Source organism: Pseudopipra pipra, chromosome 1 (genome assembly GCF_036250125.1).
Source record: "Pseudopipra pipra isolate bDixPip1 chromosome 1, bDixPip1.hap1, whole genome shotgun sequence".
NCBI classification, from domain to species: Eukaryota; Metazoa; Chordata; class Aves; order Passeriformes; family Pipridae; genus Pseudopipra; species Pseudopipra pipra.
The window spans coordinates 106,001,291-106,018,220 of record NC_087549.1 but is presented as its reverse complement, the minus strand read 5'-3'; the positions used below and the strand labels follow the sequence as shown (position 1 = coordinate 106,018,220).

Below are 16,930 nucleotides of genomic sequence, written 5' to 3'. Positions count from 1 at the left end.
AGAAAAGGAGGGAGAGGAAAATCACTCAGACTGTGTAGGTTGTAGCTCAAGTTACTGTCTCCATATTGCGCTGCTTCCTTACGAAGTTGCTTGGGTGCTCTTTGCCCATGCTACCTCCCAGCTCCACATGCTCATGATACCTGCAATGCCCCAACTTTAGCATGTAAAGGAAAGCTCTAAAGGAATACAGGCACAGTTTTGCCTGCAACCTTTAAAATAATCATCCTAATGAAATATGAAGAAAGCCTGCCCACCACATAGATGCTTCCAGAGGAGTTCGTCCCTTCCTGCTAATTAACTGGATTAACACAGATACTGACAGGCTTTGCCAGGACCTTCTATCATGCCTGTTGAGATGCCGATACTTAAGAATGGCTTTGTGCATCTCCACTCTTGAAAGTCATACCATATTTGCACAGTCATCTTTTTTTCCCCTATTAGCTCCCAAATCTCAGCTTGATTTCACTGATTAGTTTTTGATTACACTGTGTCTACCAGGTAGAGTTTCAAGGTTAGCACAGATCCTGAGAGAACTGGGGTATTTGTCCATTGTCTGGGGCATTTCTGAGAACCTGCTATTACAACCAATTTTCAGCTATGTCAAGCAGCAATTCAGCTGGGTTGGCCCCGATGACTGGAAATTAAAAGCAGCCAGTGGGATGGAGAGCAAAGAGGGACAAAATTCTCTGTTGTATCCAGAAACTACAAAAATAAAGGATTATTCAGATTGACAGGGGATGAAGTAAGTGTTGTCTCTGGAGGTCTCTGTGGCAGGTTTTTGGTCCTTACATGCCAGTGAGGCTATCATTATATTCAGGAGACACTCAAAAGAACTCAGGGGAATCAAAGAAATTTCTTTTCTTCCTTTTTTTCCTGTCTAATCCTTATCACTTAAATGTCTGGTAGACCCTCCTCTCATCTGGAAAAGCATGTGTGCAAGGGTCATATCTGTAGACAGTACATTGATACTTATTTGCCAACAGTTTTATGTATGTGCAGCTGCCCACAAAGATGGGTTTATAATGAACCCAGCTACACGTTTCAGCTTATGTTAAAAATTAAGTTCCAGCTTTTATTTTGAAGAAGTACAAAGGTGTTTATGCCCCTATAATTCTCAGATACAGACAAAAGGATCTCTGCTACATAATTATGAGGAAGCAATGCCATCTAATTTTTGTTGTAGCTCACAGACACCTTTTGCACAGAAGTGACTGCCTGAATGATGAAGGAGGCAGCAAAGACCACCTGAGATTCCAGTAATAAAAGCAGGTTCCAGCTTTGTCAGATGCAGCTCTGAAGTTGGTTTAAAATATTCAAGTGCAACATAAACACATCTATCCAGACAGAAAAAACAGTCCCCTTGTCAGCTGCAATTAGATCCCAAACATAATTTCCATGGAGCCCATGTGAGTAGAGTCAGGGAATAAGTAGCAATGAGGAAAAACAGGTTGGATGCAGTACGTGCCAATCATCCTCTCTGGAAATATGCTTCTTTTATCATCTCCTCCCATCTTATTGTCTTTCTGTTTTTCCTTGCTTATTTAAAGGAGTTTTTTGTGAGTTCCTGCAATAGTGGGCAGTGTAAAAGTGGATAAACAGAACCAGCTGGGAGATGCTTTGGTAGCCAGACAGCATGCACCTTGCAAAACACGAGTGTGCATATGTATATGTACATATATGTATAGCTCTGCAAACTTTCCATCCTCTTCGGGCCCCTTCAAGTTGTCACCTCCACTGGATTACCCCAAAGCTGAGCTCTGGTGATTCCACTGCCCTTCGCAGCAGCAGAAGCCATCCAGGTTCAGCCAAAGGCCTCCACATGGGGATTGCCCCTGAGGCCTCCCGGGGCAGTGCTCCCCCTGTGGCTCTGAAAACCTGCAAGAAGTATTCACTCCGTATTTTAACTGACCAAAGCCCTGGTCCTCCATTTTCCCTGGAGGCTTCTCCTGTACTTGTTCCCATATTAGAGAAATTTTGCACAGGAGCATCTACTTTCATAATCAGGTCTAAAGGGCTTTTGTCCTTGTCTCTCACAAAGGGACAAGGCCTTTCTAAAATTTGCTTACTAATTCTGAAATAAAAACTTTAAATAGCACATCATAGTCAGAGGAACCAGAAAGAAACCAGAGGCTTGCACTTCAGAAGGCTTCTCAGCATGCAAATGAGATTCTTCAGTTGATAAATATTTACCTGCCTCTGCTCTTCAAGGATACTGTAAATGAGTCCAAGACATCTAATAAATAATGTTTAGAACAGAGGCAAGCTATATGTTTACAATGCCCCAAGTGACATGTTGTTAGAACTTCTGCAGAAGACATGTCCACACAGTCAGTAGCAGGAAAACTAAAGCAGTAGGAAGCAGGATATGACCCAGAATCCAGCCTCCAGGATAACTCTTTATCTGCAGCAATTTTCATGAGTTAAATGCAGAAAATAAAAACCTGAGACAGGTTAAAAAAGAGGAGCACTGAGCAGCACTTTCAAAATCCTGTGCTCTGTTACAGACAAAATCACCTACATTTTTTAAAGTGGTACTTAGGGATCTGGCCATATGGTTCCCATATACCTTAATGGGACTCAGGCAGCCAAATCCCTTATGCAGCACTTCAACAATGCTAAAAAGTATGTCAGGCTGTACACCCATCATTGTTATTTGCTGCAGAGCATTAAAAAATCAGCTGGATTTAATATGTTCCTGTTATAAATATGTTTCTTTGAACAACAGAGAAAGGAGGGATCAAGACAGAGAAGTTATTAGCAGGAGTGACACGCTGGCAGACCACGATACTGCTTCACAGCAAGTACTGTCATCACTGTTACTTCAACACTAATGTTATTTAAGCATGGGCAGGGCTGGAAATAACAAAGTAAAACCAGTTCTTATCTTTCAGTACAGTATTAAAAGTGAGTAATGAAAAAAATATATTCGTCATTACATTCTCTATTATTTCAATGCCTCAAATACAGTGATTTTCATCTAGGATTTCTTGAGTTCATTATTTGTGCCTCAGAACAGGTATGCTTCTTAAATATCTGTGTGGACACTGAATAACAACATGCTTAAAATGTTTAGAACATCTCAAAACAGCTCCTTTGTACTGCATTGAGCATCCAGTGCCCATGAATACCTCTGGGTTTTAGTGAAGGAAAAAAATCCCCAAGCATTAGCATAGACTCTTGAATTAGGTGACTGTTTACTTCTTCTTGCAGGTACTGTGGTTTACCCAGAACCAAAAACCCCAGTTTTCTGACTAGGATGACAACCATATTGAATCACATTTTCAAAACTAAACGAGCGAACTCTTCTACTAAGGCAAATCTGCCCCCATGAGCTTTAATAATGCAATGCCAGTTTACGTTGGTTTTAATAGTGGACTCAAGAGTCTTATTTCATTCATATTGGTATTTGTAGAGTATCTGTCTAAACAGCAATACAACAAAATCTTCATAACAAACTTAACCCAGGACAAAGAAGCTGAATTATCTTTCAAGTTTAAACATTTGCTGCATTTAAAATGTTTTTAAAGTTAATAATAGACATGAAATGTTTCAAGAGTTAGCCTAGTTTCAGGGAAGAGCAGTTAAACAATGACTCTGATGAGAGTTGAAGCCTATGTAATTAAGTTTTGCATACATGAGCCTGGAGTTAATTTTTTATGAATCATAATGTTTCTGTAGAGTGCTTCATTTTTTATTGGTTAGCAGTGATATTTTAGCTGGACTCTTTTCTTCCTCACACAAAAATAAAATATACTGTACCGGTGAAAGTAAGACCTTGTCATGGCATTGGTTCCGAAGCAGTTTTGCTTTCACAGTACCAGATGTATTGCTCTCCATACCCACTCCAGGTTTACCACACAACTTGCTAACACAGGTACGAGCAGGACAAAGACTATCTCACCTCAAGAAACCAAAATCTTTCCCGGCTCTCTCAAGCTAGACATATCCTGTGTTTCTCTGTAAGCGCTTACCAAGTCACCCTCTCTCTTAAGTTCCTGCTAGGAATTCAAAGTACTGGTTCAGGTGTTCCCGCATGGCTCATCTCAGGGCAAAAAAAGCCCCAAACTTATAGGGACCCGTAATAAAATTATAGAGAAAAACTGCAGTGATACTGGTCTATGCTTGCAGTTTCCTCTTTGGCAGTCTCAAGATTTGCTATTCTACCTGCTGTTATATAGAAACACAGAAAAATTCATTATATGTATTTGAAGCCAAGGTGGTAAATATACATCAATATTTCTAATGATAAAAGCACATTCTAGAGGCTGTTAGAACCCAGGCAAACCAATCAATACCAACTGTAAAATGCTAGCATCTCTGCCATGCATTCTGGGCTAAAAGTTCACCAGTTTAAGAATTTAGTGTAAGTGGGTTGGTATTACATTTCCAGTTATCAAAACAAACATGGACTGAGAGAGGCTGTGATGATCATCCTTGGATGTAGTTACATCTGTAGCACTTAACTAAAATACTACATTTTTAAAAGGAACGATTCAGTCTGAAAATACTGATTTTTACCTAAATAATACTGCCAATATCCTTCCTCAAGAGCCTTGGAGCCCACAGGGTATTTCTTATAGTATCTTAAAGATAATCCACAAAGGGCAGAGGAAGGCATTTGTCTTCCCTTGTTTTACAAAGACACCTCAAAAAGATTTATAATTACCACTCACAAATATTTTCCTCCATTAGTGGTTTTAATATTCAGGTGAAAGTCTTGACTACAAGCCAAACCATACACTGTATAAATTCTCAAAGGTATGTGGGCACTCATGTAGAGGTTTGGATCAAGTAATTAAAATACAGAAGAACTAAAATGCTTTAAGAGTCTCAGAGAGGTATTTGCAAGACCAGCTTCAGCCTGGAGAAATGCGTCTTCCTCAGTTCCCTCTAGAGGATGGAGGCAGGCCTCTTTGGGAGCAGTTCAGATCAGTGTAATCTCAATTTGTCCCTCATCTTGTCTTTTAGAGGTTTCAGTGTCTGAGGCCCTATCCATTCTAAGCGCCTCAGGGACAACTTTAGATGCTTGTATCCTCCAAAGTTAGAGATAAGGACCTTAGAAGATGGTTAATGTCCCTGACCAGGTTAGTGTTTTCCTGCCATTGATCCTAATGGTTTCAGTCCTCTCTTTGTGCGCGCACCAGACTCTCTTCTCAGTCTTTTTCTGAGCAGGACCTTTACGGTCTTCTTATTTTAAATACAAATGTTTGCTGAATTTCTTGGGGTTTTCATGCTGATATTTCTGCTAGTATTTATTTTAACAGCCACAGGAAATCCAAATGCTAAAAATTCAGTACTCAAGCAGTGCTTCAATAACTTCAATAACTAAACAAGACCCAAGATTCCAGATAATTTTTCTTTAGAACAAACCAAACAAAAGGAGACTTAAAAATTATTATACTTATCTCCCTTCTTCCCTTCCTTCATATATTGTCCAAAAGCATAGCCATCCTAGCGCTGGGCTATGTCTTTCTTACTACAAATCAGTTATGAAGATTCAGTTCCCTACCTTATCTGTCTCCCTTAAGCCCTGGTGTGCACTCAAGCTGCTCAGCAGTGAAGTTGCTCAGACAGCTGAAGGGCTCCTCTCTTGAGTCAACACCATCGCTGATGTGACTACAGAATGATGCACAATCTGACATATGGGAAACAGAGTAGGACCATAGTACTTTTGGATCAGATTTTAGTATCTAGAGGTACAGTGTATGGTAGGATTTTTACAAGCCTGTCAACATAAAATACCCATTGGTATTTCAGCATTTGGGGTCATTTTAAATCCCAGAAGACTTCCATCTACGTTTTTAGGAACCTAGGTATTGTTGTGATGTAAGCCTGCATTTGAAACAAGAATTTCAGAGAGGAATAGAGCTTAATCACAATTTATTTTGTCTACCTGGACATTGGCATAAATACACATTATATTCTATGAACATGCACATATATATGTACTCATACATATGCACATGCACCCAGAGATTTGCAAAACATCAGGTATCATTTTCAGTGGTCCCTAAGGCAATAGACACGTAGGATAAGGGAAGAGCAGATCACATGATGGCAGTTACCCACACACACAGACAGACTGCGCTGACAGGCAGAGAGAAGAGGTGACGTGGCACACAGAAGAGCAGGAATTTGAAACGTGAGAATTTCAGTCTGGGTTCAGTCACAGGAAAGCTCACTGATTTCAATACAAACCCAGTGCACTGGCAGAAGCAGCATCATTGGTCTGCCGCTTTTTGAAGCCAGGGCAGCTTGGCTTATCAAAGAAATACACAGCATGTGTGATTTAGATCCTCTGGGCTCCTGAAGGTGTAATATGAAATGACTCCTCAAATAGAAACTTTTGAATTCCCATGCTTTCTATGGAAAACGTAATCATGACTGTGGGACTGTAAATTGTACTGAATTTAGCAGCTACTTGCTAAACCAGAGCCTGTCCTCATAAGTGTACAGTTTAGATGGCTTTCATCTCAAGGTTAGTTTTTCTTTCATAATGAAAACCTTTCTCCAACACTAGCAAATGGATCCCATCTTATCAGTTGCCAAACTGATGGTTTCTTCCTGTGTAGATGTCATTATTTCAGATTAATTATTTGATACAATCTGATTGCCATGCCCATTGACTGTTTACTAGCAAAGGCCACTTTCACTTCTCTTTTTAGATGATGTGATATTGTCTCAAAAAATGCAGATTGCAGATACTGATATGTGTGTGTGTGTGTGTGTAACAAAACATGACTGAAACAGAACAGACTCCTCTCAGCTCCCAGTTGAATATCATCAACTGTGATCAAAACACTGCTATGGAGTTTGACTGTCCACTCTTCCATCGCACTACTGTATCACACAAATTTGTATTTAGGCAAACTCAGCAAACATATATGCAAATTGTTCTCAACACAGAATTCTGCAACCATTTACACTGTCTAGTAGCATTTTATACTTACCCTCCATATTTGCAAATGACTACAAGACTGTTCAGAATCAAGATATTTATCTTGATGATTGATGGCAATAAAAAAAAAATTAAATTTTAGTCATCTGCTTAAAAATTGTTCAGCCTTGCTAAGTGCATGAATGTATTCTTTCAAGGCTACCCCAAGGAAAAGAACAATAGCTTAAAGCTTCACTGCTCCAACTGTTCTGTCATTCCTACAACTGTTGCATTTGAAAACTGTCATCTGGAAGTTTTTTCTATAAAAAATGAGATTGTGTCAAGAACAGGGTTTGGCTAAAAAATGCTATTTTTTTTTTTAACAGGATATCTTATATAAAATTAAATAAGCATTCTAGTTTCGGTGGCTTTCAAGAGTCTCATGGCTTTTCATTCTATTTTCTTCTTTTGTAACTCTAAGCGTTTGAGTGAACAGAGCCGACTTTTTTCCATCTTCTGAATCATCAGAGAGTTCAGCAAGACTGAAAAGACAGAGTAACAAAAGGAGAAATAAATTTTAAAAATGCAGTCAATAATCTAAATTTCACAAAGTCGAGTCCCACAGCTGAAAAGAGTAAACACTTTAGAAAGAAAAAAGAGATAAAAAGGAAAAAAGTTAGATGCTATTCATATTGTTAGTCTCAGTGACAGAAAAAGGGAGGAATTAATATAAAAATTTCTGAATAGTATATTCCAATGTAAATTTTAAAAATAAAAGTAAGAAAGCATTCTATTTTAAAACCTGAATATGAGATTCTTAATAAGATTATGCATTTCTTTAAATCTAGTTTCTCATCAACTCTAACATTTAACTACAGAATTAGAACTTTTTCATACCTACCTCATAGTCATATTGTTAAAGTATTCAGATTTGTAACACTCCAATAAAATAAGGACTTTCAGTTTCCTGTCTATGTCTCTAGAGGGAAAACATGACGACAGTAGCAGTTTTCTGTGAATTAGGACTGCAGAATATGCCTTAAAATCAGAAAAGGTCTGTATTTTAATTCAGTTTTTAAAAGGACTGATTATTAATATGATTGCTCCTCAGAGAACTATTTATGCCTAAAACTTCTTCAAAATTTGGTACATCAATACAATTGTACCATCAGTACAAGGATAGATGAACAGAGGCTTGAGAACTTCATTGTTTGCCTTGTTCTCCCAACTCCTTTTACAAACTGTCACTCACCACTGTACCTTCAGTGATATTTTACAATCCTAAGTGGAGCAAACTCTATTTCTCTGAATATAGTCTCCAGTTCTAATAGGTATTGTCCATATCAGGTGTTCTCATCTTGGTTTTGGTAATGTTGATGATACAAGGAATTGGTTTTACATGATGGAGATAGCTCTTGTCTTTAATCATTTACAAAAACCATGAAGTTCAACTACTGACTGCATGACTACAATGGCTAAATGTAATAGCAGGCTGTTGGAAAACAAGACTTCCTAAACATACAATGGGAAACTCCGACAATCTCCTGAGGATCCCACTGCATTTATAGTGGACAGACAGTCCCATCTAGGAAATTATAAGTTAAAGGACTTTGTCTGCATAAAATTTGGTTAAAGAAAGCTACCTTTGTAAAGAGAACATCTGTGGCAGATTCACAGATAAAGCACCTGATGGAGAGCAAGAAGGAGACCTTGCTGAAAATTTGAAAGTAGCAGTCTTTTCCTCTTTTCCCAGAATAAATGGTTTCAAGTAATGAAGATCTAGGTGAAGACTTTTTCTTACCTTACAACCCCATTCTCTTACATGAAAGTTTGATAAGGTTTGCTTCACTTTAGCCAGGAAATCTGTCTTGTCACCAATGACAAATGCCATTTGCTTCTCCTGGGAAGAAAATGGGGTTAGTCCCCACCTGTGACTGAAGCTGGGGTGCAGTAACTAGGACCCAGTCTGATGCTGGGAGGATATAGAAGAAGAGAAGAAACATGAGATCTGTGGGAACAGGAAGGAAAGGAAGAAAAAATCAACCAAAAATACAGAGTAAGGATCACCCTGCCCTGCAGCCACATAGCCACAACAGCAGTCGTCTGAAATCAAGGGAGAAAGTTTTGCTCTGTTCTAGTCAAATCCAGAAGCAAAACAAAACAAAAGAATCCCCCAACCATTTCCTGTTAAGGAGTCAGGATGTTGGGGTTTTTTTCCCCAGCTGATTTAACAGATAGCAATTCATAACAGTTAAAATTCATTTGGCACTCAGAAAAAACATGAAATAAGTATGCACTGGACGTGAGATATAAATAAGACATTGACTTTAAGGACCCTGAGAGAATCACTGACCTTAGCCTCTTGTGACCTTCAGCACTGTAAGTCTACCTGCTGACCATTAGTACTGGTTGCTGAAAGCCTCTTTCAGCAGGCTTTATTGTAGATTCAAGGACAATGAGCTGTTTCTCCTTGCCTTGAGGTTTTTGCTATTTTAATGTTTCACATCCTTTTTTTTCTTTATCCCAAGAAATAAAAACTTTTAGCTAGAAAATCTTTTGTCTTGCATTAGGTGCAGTTGATGATGCCAAAAATAATACAACTTTTAGATTAACAATATTTTTCAAAGAGTGAATCAGATGACTGATATTTTCATTTAATAGCCTCTGTTAGCTACTTCTCCTTATGAGAGGACATAATTTGCCTATGTCTCATTTTATTTTTGGGAAGTTTAGCAGTACAAGAATGCTCCCTTAGGATCACAAAGCAAAGTTGGAAACTAAAGATGCAGAAGGAGTATTTGTTAAAAAGTATATAATTACAAGTGCCAATTTTTCTATAAAAAGGAAGCTGAGAAGCATGCCATGAATGTTCATTTGCAAAGTCTCAAGCTGTGACTGCGTAGCTGTGAATCTCATTCCGCTATTGTCAAAGCACCGCACTGGTAATTGGCAAGAATGGATGGCTAGCCACATACAAAGTAACAAAAGTTACAAGATCAGCAGCAGCTAAATATACTTGCTTCCTCTCCAAAGTGTATAATCTACTTTTATTCTTTTTCCTCTGAGAGCTGCATGATAGGTGATGAAGTATAAAGTTGGGGAATAAGGTGAAAGTGCAATCTCTGTGACTTAAAGCTGGAATCCAATCCCTCTGCTTGCTTTCACCTTCTCTCTGCTTTTCAGCAGACCCCAGCACTGCAGGAGGGGCCGAAGTGACAGCATCATCCAGGGACCATTCATCAGTGTTACTCATCAAACCCTTCAGGGACCACCAGGTGCCCGGATGTATTAACCCACACAGTTGTATGGGTTGTATGAGCATCACAACTGATGCTCCCCAGGGGAAAAGCATCACCAGCTGGGAGAGAGAATCATGTGTCACCGTTCTATGTAACGTGACATGACACACAGCATGATGGACTGCAACTTGGTATAACAGCAGCTATCTAGGGAGTAAGAATTTCACCTCAGCAGCAACCCAGATTGAAAATGTCTGCAGTAAATTCCCGTAACGTAGGAAAGATGCCGCGAGTAAAAAGATTGTGCCTTTTTTTTGCAACAGCTGTGAATCATTTGACATTTAGGCAATAGTGTAATAAAAATAATAAATAATAATTTAGCCAGAGCCTGTTGGATCCTTTAATAGATGCAACACTTGAGCTGCTGGTGTCTCTTGAGCATTTCTGAAATGTTATCGGAAAACACAAGTAAAAGAAGATCCCATTGGTAGCTCTGAATGTCCTCTAATAATTCCCTATTCAGATAATTTGCTTAGACTCATCACCTTTACTATCATAAATCAAACTTTGATGTGATTTTAAGTCTCTTAGCTACCCACACAGAAAAGATATTGTATTATATTGTTTTCTGTTGCCTTTTATCCCTTCTTGTTCCAAGATGTTTGGTAGAAATCAAGGCAAGTTTTGAAATTATGGGAAATTTGAAAGTGGAAGGGTTTTTTTCAGATATTGAAATGGCTTGGTCTTGTCCTTTATTTTTATGGAGTGTCTGAAGGAAAATGTTTACCATTTGGTGGAGGAGGAGAACCTGCGTTTGTGGTGTCTGAAAACCGAGAGAGTTGGGTAAAGGCTCAAGATGTACAAAGATGGTTTCTTTGTAACAAAATGGGAAAACTTTGAATCTAATTTCTGGTTGTTTTACACAAAATTAACTTTCTTAGACAGGGGTTGTGCCACTCCAGCTATGGTTCTGGAGCAGTAAATTGGGTGGGGACTGAAAAGCAGGACACCGCTGGTGGTAGCACCATGACTGGATGAGAAGAAAGACACCACAAAAAAAGTATGTAAAAGGGCATCTCAGAATAATCCAACCTAAAAAGAGTGCTTCTAAAAGAAGTAGGAAGCAGGAGTATTCAGAATATGTAAGAAGTTTCATTATGCAGGGAAATATGGCTATTTCAAACCTTGTTTCATTTTGAATATGTCAAAAATAAAACTAGTTCAAGCCACCAATGAATGAAAATTATCTATCCACGCTCCAAAAAAACATCTTTGTCTAAAACTTTAAAGTCTGAACCTTTCCTTTATCCCTTATAAACTCTCTAATCTCACAAACAAGTGCAGTGTAAAACTACTGTTTTCATGTGATTGTTTTTCTTTCCGATGGTCTCCCAAACTCAAATTCCCATGCTAAGGGCTTGGGTTGTAAAGTGTTTCCATTTTAACATCAGAACCACTTCTCCCAGTGCATTACACTCACTACCAAGCCCTTGTGACTAGCTGTATTGGTATGGCCATATGGAGGGCAATATGGCAAGAACTCTTAGTAAAGGGGCCAAGAGGTGTTTTGAGAGGGCTTGCAGGGAACAAGGAGAGGTGCAAGGAGTTGTTCAAAGGACTAAGGAGGTACTGATTGTAAGGGGAAAAGACTAGGAATTGAAGTGACTGTTGAGGGTAGGCTGGAAGTGGTGCAAAAGCGAAACAGCAGATGGAAAACTTGGGAAAGATGCTAGATTTAAAGAACAGGGTTACAGCCATGCTCACAGGGAAATATTTGCTACAAAGTGAAGTGTCAAGATCAAAACAATTAGTTAGCAGGGTGGTCTTAAAACTTAATTTTTTTCAGTGTGGTGAACATCAGAATATGTTCAAAGACTTTAATTTTCAAGTCGTGTGATTCAACAGACTGCATTTTTTCATAAGGGGAATGGGTCAAACTCTTGCCTGAAGTTGAAAGGCAAGAAGTCCTATGCAAAAAAGTGGGATGTTTGCCTTCATTCACCTGAACTGGAGGTAATTGAGCCATCTGGAACTGAGCAGAAAAGGATGAACAGCTTCTTTGAAGAGAATGTGGAAGTAACATCCTCTCTGAGCACTGCTTTCCAACATGGACTCCTGCTCTAGATGGAGTGGTCCTGTGAGGATAGCAGCAGGTGAGGCAGAGATTTGGTGGATAAGGAGGAGTGAGAGAGAGAATGATAAATGTTTTTCAGGTTTGACAAAATAAGCTTGAGCAGATGTACGGCTCTCTGCCCAAAAGGATGTTGTGGGGCAGAGCACCGATCCAAGCAATGTGTTCATCCAATTGACTGAGAAATGCTGATTTGTTTTAGAAACAATGTTTTTCTTTGAAAAAATGATTGCTAGCTGTCTCTGCTCCCAATGAAGGACTAAGACCTCATTTCTGAACAGCTGTAGGCAGCTCTCTGAGGGCAAGTAAGGGGGCAAGGGAGTCCAGGACAGGCTGTAAGCATGGTTGCTGCCCCAAAACCCCACACTTGCTGGCTGAGAAAATGACAGCTCCATCTGAAATAACAAGTACTCCTGAATCCATGCCTTAAGTCTCTCAAAGTACCAGACCCAGGAACCTGTTCTAAGAACAAAATGGCTCCTCTCCAACATAAACACAGAGGCATCCTCCACGAGGTTAAGCAGGATGCAGATGGATGCAAACCTGCCCCTTAACCCTATACATCTGGGAATGCAGCTGGGGTGTGTGATGTGGTCCAGGCAGTTTGAAGGGTTCTGAGATAACCCCACTAAAACTTAGGCTTGTGTATCTTGTATGGAGCAGCCATCCCTTTTTCCTCCTCTCCAAAAGTCTGCTTAACCGTTTAATGACCTCCTTAGCAGCACTGCCAGTCTTGACAACAGCTTGGGAAGAGGCCTTGGGAGTATCACCTATATCACCAACTCAGTCACTAGTTCATCACTATCCACTTCTTTCCCTGCTCCTCCCCACCAACCAGATGTTCTTTCCTAAAGCCTTTCTGTTGTTTTCTGGTTTGACTTTCCAATAATTTCTCCTTCTTTGTTGCACTGAACTCATCCATTCAGAGATAAAACCCCCATAAAGTTAAACAGTAATTATGGAAAAGGTCAAGGCACATGGACCTACACCCACAGCAGCACAGTCATAAAATACTTCTACTCCAGATCCACAAGCACTGTCCAGTCTATTTGGAATAGTCTCCTGATAATTTTGTACCTTTTAAAGGGCAAGGTGAGGGCCTTTTGCTGATCACGGTGAATAGCAGCAGGCTAGCTGACAGACAGGAAAGGCTGCAATCTCTTCAGCACTAATTCCTGGACACTGCAGAACATATCTCTTTTAAACAAGAAGTACTGGTAAAGGACAGTCTAGAAGCATTTGGAAGGAGCTGGGGAACACATATTGGGGGTTTTCATTGCAATTCTTTGCTTATTACATATGTGCATTTTTCTGTCTTAACTGCTGTTTGGAGCTCTGTTTTGGGAACTGCATAGTGCAAGACAAGGCAGAGGAGCTGACAAATGGGGAAGCAGGCTGGCACATCACGTAGCAGTAACACACCCTCTCCCAACAGCTGCTCCCCCTGGACAGCCACTTTTTTCATCATAGCTCCACAGTGATGCTTCACAGTGAACATCATACGGCATAAACTAGTTGCATTCGCTTACCTCAGATACCCATCTCCATCAAGGCCCATGGCAAAAGTACACACATCTTTCCTTGTGTTACCCTGTGAGCCATATCAAAGCACAAGGAGCCCAATCCATTCCTTTAACTCAATTTCCACTTTCTCTCCCTTCAGCAAGTACATGTATGCTGTTAATAATGTTTCCTTAGGCCTCATTGTGTTCCTTTTTTTCATATTTTTCTGCCAGGACTTGGTCCTTTTTTTTTTTTTTTTCATTAAAGCAGAAAAAAATGATGCTATTGGAACTGGTTTTATTTCACTTTCAGAAAAGCAAAGCATGCTGCAGAGAATATATGCAGTTGGACTTGTGTGGCTGTAACTCCCACACACACAGACCACTTCTCCTGGGAACTGAAGTGCTTTTACCATGTGTTGGGTGACAAAACACATTAGTATGTTCCTTATATAGAAATGCTATATACCACTGTGTTTCAAGCATAATCGGGTAGGAACATTGTAACATGAGCTCTAGAAAGTGGGACTCAGATGAGTGAGCATTAGTCGTTCCCAAGGAAAGGATTGAGATGAGATTTGGCTTCTCTGCTGCATTCTAGTGGATATCTAGCAGGCAGCTTGTATTTGCTTTGGGAAGTTTGGCATGTTCCATTGCAACTGATTTGATAGCAATACACACATACGCTGCACAAACATCAAGGAAATCTGTATTTAACAAAAGTAAGGCTGCATGTGCACATACACAGAGAAGAAAGGTTGCAAAAAGAGGCATGACTACAACTGTACTTACAATCAGGCACAAGAGAAATATTTCCTGTCATATAAGGCAGTGGATGCATGTGCCACTCTATAAGATGCCCTGTAGTCCAATGCAAACTCCATGCAACAACCATATTGTTTTACAGGTCAGAGATAGAAGACTTGGAGGTAGACTTTCATTGATTGGGTTGTGATTTGGACCACCCTTTGAAAGAATAAAGAGCTTAATTCCCAGTACTGCTAATTGCAATGAAAACCTAAAAGCATTAGTTACTTGAGCCCAATCCTGCAAATGGCTTTGACAGCAGCCCAGCTTACCTGCAGAGAACCTCGCTTAAATCCTAGGTGACAGCATTACCAGAATGGGGAGCTGGGCTCTGAGCAGGTAAAGGGATCCAGGAAATTACTTGTGCCAGGAAATTGGCATTTGTAAAGCTTGACTTGTCTTAGCACAGTGTTCTCTGTGAAATTATGAGGCTTGTGAAAGCTAAATCTGTCTTCAAGGAATAGCACTAATATCAGTCCATCCTTCCAGCTCTGCAATAACCAGACGTGGAAGACTTAGTACCTTAATAGCTTGTTTATGGGTCAGCCTGGGCTCCTCTGCCCTGCATATATGGCCTCAATCTGCAGTTTTACAAGGAAAAAAATCCTGTATTTGTTCAGTTTGCTTTTCCCACCCATCAAAGAGGCTTCTGGAGAGACCTTCAAAAAATATAGCAGCAGGGGAAAGAAGCAGGACAATTTTTGGACTTGCCTTTCTAGAGCTACCTCTCCCTGCTGCCTGCATTCATACTTTGGCAGCAAAACTGCTCTGGAACCACTGATGTATTCTTGTCTTTTGTAAGGTGTGTGGGAGATCTGGGCATAAAATCCAGGGCACAACTGTGCATTAAGCAGCACCATTTTCATCTCTCTCTAGCTCTCTGTGGCGCAGCAACTTCTTTCTCCTTCATTGCTTTAAGTGAAACGAGAAACTCCTTAACTATTTCTCTTGGCATTTGGGTTTTAAAGATTTTTTTTTTAACATCTATTGCTATATATGCTTCACTTTTCTGTTTTGTTCCCTTTCTCCCAATTATTTTGCCATGGCCACATTCACTTCATATTTCTGCTATTTTGGGATTTCAAATTTGAAAATATGTCTCAAATACCAGCATGAGCTTCAGACAATGAAATCATTAGCTTGAAAGAAGCCTAAGCTGTCCATCAGCAGTAATGTTGGCTACATGACAGAATGCATAGAGCTAGACATACAGGAAAGGAATTTTTTTTTTTAAATAGAGGAAATTAACAGAATTATATTTATTAAAATTATAAAAAAGGGATTAATTAAATGTAGCTGTTGGAGCATTCTGAGTACAGCGATGAGCCAGTGAAATATTTTCAGTGTTCTGATCAAGAATAATTTAATGTGTTCAGGGTGTAAAGGTAACTCAGCTCAGGGTATATTTGTTCAAGAAAGCATTTAGTTTAGAGAAAGTATTTCTGAAAGACTGGTTGGTGCTATAATTACTTCAAGCTTCCAATTATTTCATAGCTAAAGTGAAATTACTTCTTCAGAGGAAAATAGTGGTTTCTTTTACATCTATACCATTGTGTAATTTAAGAACAGGTAAAATTGAGCATCAAATAAAAACTAAACACAATTAGACCTTCTTTTGCTAAATAATTTTTTTATTAATTGAATATTTCCTGAAAAGAACATTCATAGCTCTTGCCTTATCAATGGGATTAGAGCATTTAGGGATAGTTTAGCTTTTTGCAGCAAAATTGGATTGTCTCCTCCCTTCTTTCTATTACACTTTAAAGTCCTGATCCACAGTAGTATTAAAACCTGACTTTGTATATCTGAGCAATTTCACTGTCTCCATTGGTAGTGCTGTCTAGACTGAGTTCTTCATGACACCTACAACCATACACTGCTATTCCACATCAAAACAGATGATTAATATCACATTATAAGAAAGAAAGAAGTTTTGTTTTAATGCAACTAAAATACATAAATCTGAAATAATAAAAATACTCCTGACTCTTCTCTGGATATGAATCTACACACGACTGCTATGCATACGAAGCATCTCAATCTGTATAGCTGCAGTAAAAAACAATCGGAGTAAGTTTAGAGACAATTGTCATTACCTTATCTTCCTCCATTTATAATTCTGTTATAATTCTCCTTCAGGAGAAGAAGCAAGGAGGGCTGACATACCTATTGCTCAGCACTGACAGATGTCTCTGCTGTTATTACAAGCTTAATCATAATTTAGTTCCTTGCAGTATGTTACTGTGTCTTATGCTGAATCTACTGAAGCTGCAGATACACTGAAAGAAAGCAGAAAAAAGATTAACTCTGTTTTGCAGATCAGTTGGTGTCAATAAAAATCCAGAATTTTTTGGATATGACTGAGCAAACATAA

The 16,930-nt window shown here is 39.2% G+C and overlaps 1 long non-coding RNA gene across 1 annotated transcript in view; it reads right to left on the bottom strand.

The window, feature by feature from the left end:
- Positions 1-5,863: 5,863 nt before the first annotated feature.
- Positions 5,864-16,930, bottom strand: part of LOC135421334 (uncharacterized) — an 83,969-nt gene continuing 72,902 nt past the window's right edge. The window contains exons 2-3 of the long non-coding RNA XR_010433965.1: positions 8,679-8,885; positions 5,864-7,419 (exon numbers count right to left, since the gene is read on the bottom strand). This is a non-coding gene — a long non-coding RNA (uncharacterized LOC135421334). The remainder of the gene's footprint in view (positions 7,420-8,678; positions 8,886-16,930) is intronic.